The sequence below is a fragment of the Uloborus diversus genome, chromosome 4 (assembly GCF_026930045.1).
Source record: "Uloborus diversus isolate 005 chromosome 4, Udiv.v.3.1, whole genome shotgun sequence".
NCBI classification, from domain to species: domain Eukaryota; kingdom Metazoa; phylum Arthropoda; class Arachnida; order Araneae; family Uloboridae; genus Uloborus; species Uloborus diversus.
In genome coordinates, this window is record NC_072734.1 from 53,324,567 (window position 1) to 53,331,477 (window position 6,911).

Below are 6,911 nucleotides of genomic sequence, written 5' to 3' on the forward strand. Positions count from 1 at the left end.
CACTCGTCTGGTCTGTGCTAATTCTATTTTAGCTACCAGTTTGTTTGACACTCTTGGCCTCTTTAAGAGGTTTTCCATCTCCAGCTCGGTCACCTTCCTATGCCGGGCTGATGAGTGCTAATAAGCACGAAATTGCAGTCCGCTGCTGGAAATGACTGAACTGGCAGTGTATTTCATGTGTAGAGCAATAGTTTCTGGAACTAAGTACCGGAAATTGTTTTAAAAGTTTTAGAGTGCATCCTATCTAATTTATGGTTCAATATCCTGATAACTGAACAGTTGACTCATGAATATAAAATCTTTATATGGAGCTTTAAATGCATCCGGGGAAAGAAACCTGGCGCGAACATAGACTCAAGCAGAAAAACTGCATTATTTTTTTTTAAGGAGTTCTTCGCCCTTTTAGATTAGTGAAACTGACCCTAAAGCAGGCAAACCATAGTGTGGCCAGGCAGTGTACATAAAGTCTTTGACATTCACCTAGTTTGACTTACAGCTCCTACAAAATGATATCCCATTTCTTCGATTTCCAACATCATGGAGAGTCAAAGCATTAGATTAAAACTTACTCAAAATATGAAACGACATGGCATAACAGGAGATTATGATCGAGTAATTTTTCTAAATTGGTACAAGCACCACCTACAGATATTTCTCCCATGTTTCCAGAACATAGTGCTTGAGTTGTATCGGTTAAGCCCCACTTTTCAACTGCGTGAAAAATAGCCATCACTTGGTCTTCGCCTGATGATACTGGGACTTAAGGGGCGCCCAATAAATGTTCCATGACATGAGAAGTTACAGTAATTGCCATCTTATCTATATTCCTAACTTCTGTGAGTCTGGGAGCAATTTTGCATCCCAGTGCAATATTTAGTTCTTGAGAACCGGTAAAGTAACAGTTTTGTAGAATTTCTTCATGTCTTTATTTTCTTGTTCTTCTTTTGCTTTTAAAGAAGTTGAAGAAAAGTTCAATTTACGAGTATAATTGCGTCCATGACATCAAGCCCAAGTGCTTTCAAAGCAACTACCATTATGTAAACTTCATTTTAATTAGTGATTTTATACCAGTCAGAAACTTCCGAGAGACGAGGAATAAAAAATTACCATAAGTTACTGGTGTGGCAAATTTTCGTTCCATTTTTTCATAAGTTCTTTCCTTTGGGTGAACTTCCATTTTTTTTCTAAAAAGGTGTATGTCTCTTCTTTTTAGCTGGTTTTTGGTCAGCACCAGGGATGTTCCCATCAATTTTTCTGAGGGTATACTCCCAGTAATCCATTACTCACAATATGTGAATGTGAACATATACATAGTATGTCATAATATGAAAACTTATGAAGCTGGAGGGTATATGCTAGATGTCTAAAAAATGTTTGAGAGTATACGGCGTATATGGAGCCATATATGGCGTATATTTTGCCATAGGGCTCCATATACGGCGTATATGGAGCCCTATGGCAAAACCACTGGTCAGCACCAATACTAAAGACCGGCTTTTTGGCCCCGAAAGAACTAGAACTTCCTATCATCTTCTTTTTTTGATCTCCTCAAAAGCATCTGCATATGCAGTGTTAAAGATTTCGTCCGTAATTTTCACGAAAACTTCCCTTTTTCATATTTCTTCGTCTAAAATTCTGGAAAAAAAAACCTGTAAATATTTCCATTCACTCATGGAGTTTGACTAATTTATCAATGCAGTGGTTAGCTATGCTCCCACAATTTGATTGGAAATGTAGCAGAGAAGATTGGTATAAAAATATTTTCTTAACTTGCATGATATTACTGGAAAAGGACATTTTACAAGTCTAGGTTGATCTAAGGCCACTATATAGTCTCATTTAGTGGCTCTAGGTTGATTATGTCACAAAAGTAAGGCACAAGTAACCAGCAGCACAAACTGCACTTAAGGGACAATTTGTGATCTAAGACAATGTTATCGTTGGTTTTCTAACAATCGAATAAGTAAACAAGTAAACGTACCAATTAAATTTATCAAATCATATGAATAAAAATATTGATTTGTTTGTAATATAAATAATATATTACCTGTCATAATCCAAAATATAAATATGAAGTAATTTCTCATATTTATTTAACAAAAGGAAATACCATGTCATGGAAAACACTGCATGCTAACAAAGTTGATAAAATTCAAATTAAATATTTTTCAAATTAATTTTTAAATCACTCATAAATTTATGTGTTTGTACAAAAATAACTCGACTGTAAATTAACAGAGAAACATACGAATGAATGCTTTAGCCCTGGCTAATGGGCGGTAATTTACTGAATATACGAATGATAGTTATGGAAATGATTGCAGTAACAAGAAAACGTTTTGAGTCGTATGAACGGCGTTTTAGCGAAAAAGCTCCGTCACTCGAAAAGACGCCAGACGAAAAGGTGGGGGAGGTATACTAAGTCACAGGAAAGAGCGTTTGAGTAAAATAACACTCATAACATGAATGATGACTATAAGAGAGGCATATCTACTAGAAATTAGTTTAAAAACTTGAAAAAACAAAAAAAAAAAATCTTTTTTTCGGTGAAAGTTGGAAATTTTCATGTTATTTGAGGCACCCCTTAAACCTTTCCAATTGAGCTAATATTTTGTACACTTCATTTTTTTGCCCATTGGAGCGAAATAGGGGGATAGGAGCTAACTTTTTACAAAGTTCAAAATAAGGGCAACCCTAATGTATATTGTTTCTGGAAATCTTCAAAATTAAATTGCATTATATCGTACGAATAGAATGAAGGTCACGCACAAATTGCGTTTTTTTGAAGTGCTTTTGATAGGCTTACATGGAAGCTGACCCTTGTTAGTCTAGTACAAAGAGGCCCCACTAGTCAGCATTTGATGCCCTTATTATACTCAAAGTCAGCCATGCCAGCCTAATCGGATACTAGGGGCCCGCCTTGACTGTCAGCGGTCCTAATATTACTGCCCACTGTGGAGGGGGCATGAAGTGGGCTTAGAGACATTTTTTGACGCCAAGCTATGCTAACGAGGGAAACTATACCAAATCATTATAATCGAAAGTCTCCATTATTCGAGCATCCGAAATAAATCATAGTCCATGTTTTTACTTCAATTTGTTCATTTGCGTTTTGATTATTGAGATCACGGCTAGATCACCACATATCAGCCAACAACCGTTTTAATTTGACCACATCAGTAAATATGCATAGTTAATTGTACCTAGGCTGCCAAACGAAAGGGGATGATGGAAGAACTCAAAATGAGCATGGGACCCTCCTCTGGACCATATCCAGCCCCTAACCATTTTCGAGTTATGGTGGATTAAGGAATATAAGTCAAAGCAGAAATTTCTGAGAAAAAGACCAATTTCTAGAATTCCTAGCAAACCAACACAAAATAGGCACAAGTTTGAAAAGAAAGGGCAAACTCCTGTAAAAGGGGATTTTTTTCATAAAAATAGTCGAATTTTTTACAGCGAGCTACAAGCTTTGAAACATTGAAAGTACTTTACGTTTCATATCTCATGGAATAGCGGTAGTATCAATGTCAAATTCTGTGCAAGATTTTTTTTTTTTTCAATTTAGATTATTTACCAAAGCATAAGTTAGAGGACCTAGGGCCGTTATAAAAAGTTATTTTTTTTATTCTTTCACTATTTTTTTTTCGCTTCAGACATTCAATACCTTTACTCTGAATCTGATTTTGAACATTTTTGCAACTGGAAGTATGCATCTAAGACTGACGGTTGCGAAAATAGAAGTTTTTGCAGGTTGATCGGGAACACGGCTGTATGTATATATTGAGGACGTACCAATCAAAACCACACATGTCGACTCTAAGCCATTTTTTCGAATTCACAAAAAACGTGTTTCTAAATGACCTTCAATGAAAACATCTATTTATTTATTTATATCGATTGATTTAGTCTCATTAATACATTTAAGATAAAGTTTTCAAATGTATAAAGACTAATAAAACTGTAATTAAATTTTAAATTAGTACAGGTTTCATTTGATTGAACCTAACAAACACCTTTGCCTTTAAATGAATCAATTAACCAAGGTTTTGAAGCACAAAAATTGCACATTACTGCAGACACAGGGCTGTGGTAGCCCGATCGGTAGAGTGTCTGATTGACAGAGGTTGAGTGGGGGCCGGAGGGTCCTGGGTTCGAACCTCGATGGTCGAAGACCCACCGTCGTCATTAAAGGGGACTGGGCGACGTTAAATATGCTCGTGGTTTCAATGTCCTCCAAGTGAAACGATACCTCTGGGGGTGCTAGCACCAGGTAGCTATTAGCTCCTCGACTAGTTCTAAATTCTCATAAACTGTTCGATCCGGTGATGGTGCTGCCATCTATCGGTATATAAAATAATAGAGGCAAGGCACTTAGTATGCAGTCCTCGACATAAATACAGTTGTAGTCAGTTGTGACTCTGAATAGGAATAGGTACTGCAGGCACGTGTTTCGGTGTTTCAAGGACGTGTCTGCAGTTATTTGCAATGTTTGTGCTTCAAAACTCTGGTTAATTGATTCATTTAATTTTCAGCACAACGATATTTATTCGTTACCTTTGTCTTTGATTAAAATCATGATGGGCATATTTGTTTTAGAACGAATTAAGACTCTAAAACATTTACAGTAGTCCACCATAACTTCAACAGCAAATAGCACAAAGCATGATATTGTAGATCAGATCCAGGTCACGTGACCAAAATGGGTGCCTACTGCTCAAAATTGACATTTTTTTTGACTGAAACAAATCTATTGACATGTTCTTGTCTTATTTAAGGCCCTAAGTTTCAAAAGAGAATTTAAATGGGATATTATTTTCTTTGGCTGAAACTAACAATAGTGTTGCAGGAACCGTCCTGCGATATTTGAATTAGCAGTTAACTCAGTTTTTTCCTGAAACTAGATAGGTGTGGTTTTGATTACTTCCTCCTCATATAGTCATATAAAGTTGTATTTGCACTTGAATTTCAGGGATTCATACTCCCAGCAATGATAGTTCTATCAGCAAACTGGTTTCCTAGATCCGAGCGTGGATTTCTGTCTGGGATTACGTTCTCTGGTTTGACGCTTGGACGTTTATTGGGAGGGATTTTATCCAGTTTTATTTGTGATAGTTCCTACATTGGTGGCTGGCCCGTAGTTTTTTACACCTTTGGTAAGTAGAAATTGGTTAGTACGCTTCGAATGTATGTTGCTGTTTTTCCCCCAATAAGATTAGATAACAATTTTAAACTATCTGCCTTGAGCATCCATTGCATCCTTATTTGGAATAATTAATGTTTTTTTCCGTAATATCTTAAATCTTTTTCAATTTTCTCAATCTATACATATCTATACATATAATAAAATAAGATGTTTGTGTGTGTGTGTGTGTGTGGCGCGCTTCCCGGGAAAACGGTAAGACCTAGAAAGATGAAATTTGGTATACAGGTGCTGTTTTTGCTGAAGATGTGCACCTCGGGCTTCGATTTTTTATATTTTAATTAGAAAAAAGTTATTTAATGTTTTATGTGTTTTATGCACTTTTTACCTCACAGACCCCGAACCAATCGCACCACACAAATATTTTTTGTACTATAGTGTAGGAAATTTAATTTCTAATATGATGAATGAAAATTTTTTGAAGATAGAGCAATTTTTGTATTTTTTATGAATTTTTGAAAAAACCTTTAATTTGTATTTTTTTCTGGGTTTATTTTTTCTAATATCATCCTGCGAGAATTATCAAAGCCTCATTTCTAAAATTTAAGTTGGTAATAGTAAAAACATTTCGTCCTCTTCAGAAGAAAAAAAATCTTAAAAATACGCAATAGTTGTTTTTTTACAATTTTTTTTAATGCTGAACACATCATGTCTTTCCACGCATCGGTCGAAAAAGCGTTCTTCAATCCTTTTTGCCTCTGACGTCACTACTTGGATTTCGATTCGATATTTACGCTGGAATCTTAATCGCAAACAATGTTAATCTTTTTTTCTTTTTTTTTCACTATATAGCTTACTTCTACATTTTATGACGTGATGACCACGTGCTTTTCCGGCAGCGCTTGCTTTTTTTCTTTCCTTTTTTTGTGTTATTTAGGGACTGTATTTATTTCTTTTTCCATCCCCCTCCCAAGCTGGGGGTTTTGCTATATCTATATTACCTTACAGTAATGCACAGTTGTGCACATTTAATTCAATAAAAACAGCGAGATTTTTTTTTTCTTTGTCAAACACTACTTTTGCACACTACGGGGAATTTTGGAGATGTTTTTGTTCATTTGTAAAATGCAATATCGCGCGACAAAACTACACTGACAATCCCACCTTTGCTATTTATTTTACAGACAGAAACTTTGAACAGAAATGTTCTGACCTACTTTTGTATTATATTTCAAAATTTACGAAACATTAATTTTCGTTGGATGTTTATATCTTTCTACTAAAAAAATTAATCCATTAATATTTAGTTTGTGGTTTTTGTAGAGTATCATAATCCCTAAATTTGTTGCTAATATTGCAAACAGCGAATAAGTTATTCAGTTTTTACACTTTATTTTAAAAAAAAATGGCTGCCAAAAATGCAAAAGTGGCTACCATTTTTTGTGACTTTGTTCACCAGTGGCTATCATTCAGAAATCCTAGTCTAGAGCTTTAAAGTAATTTAAGGTTTCAAAATGCAAAACAATAATTATAGTTTTCTAAAAATGATTTTTAAAAAAAGGGGGAGTCCCGAATATGTAGTTGTTCAAAACGCAAATTATCATGTTATAAAATAGTAAAATACATGAATTTTTCTTTCTGAAACTTCATCGCGTAATTTCTTGTATGTTCTGCCCACCTTTTGGCCATGTCCACTCTTCGAAAAATCACATAAAAAGGAGTGAAAGTGCACTCACACTTGCTATAACTTCGATCGTGTGACCTGTTG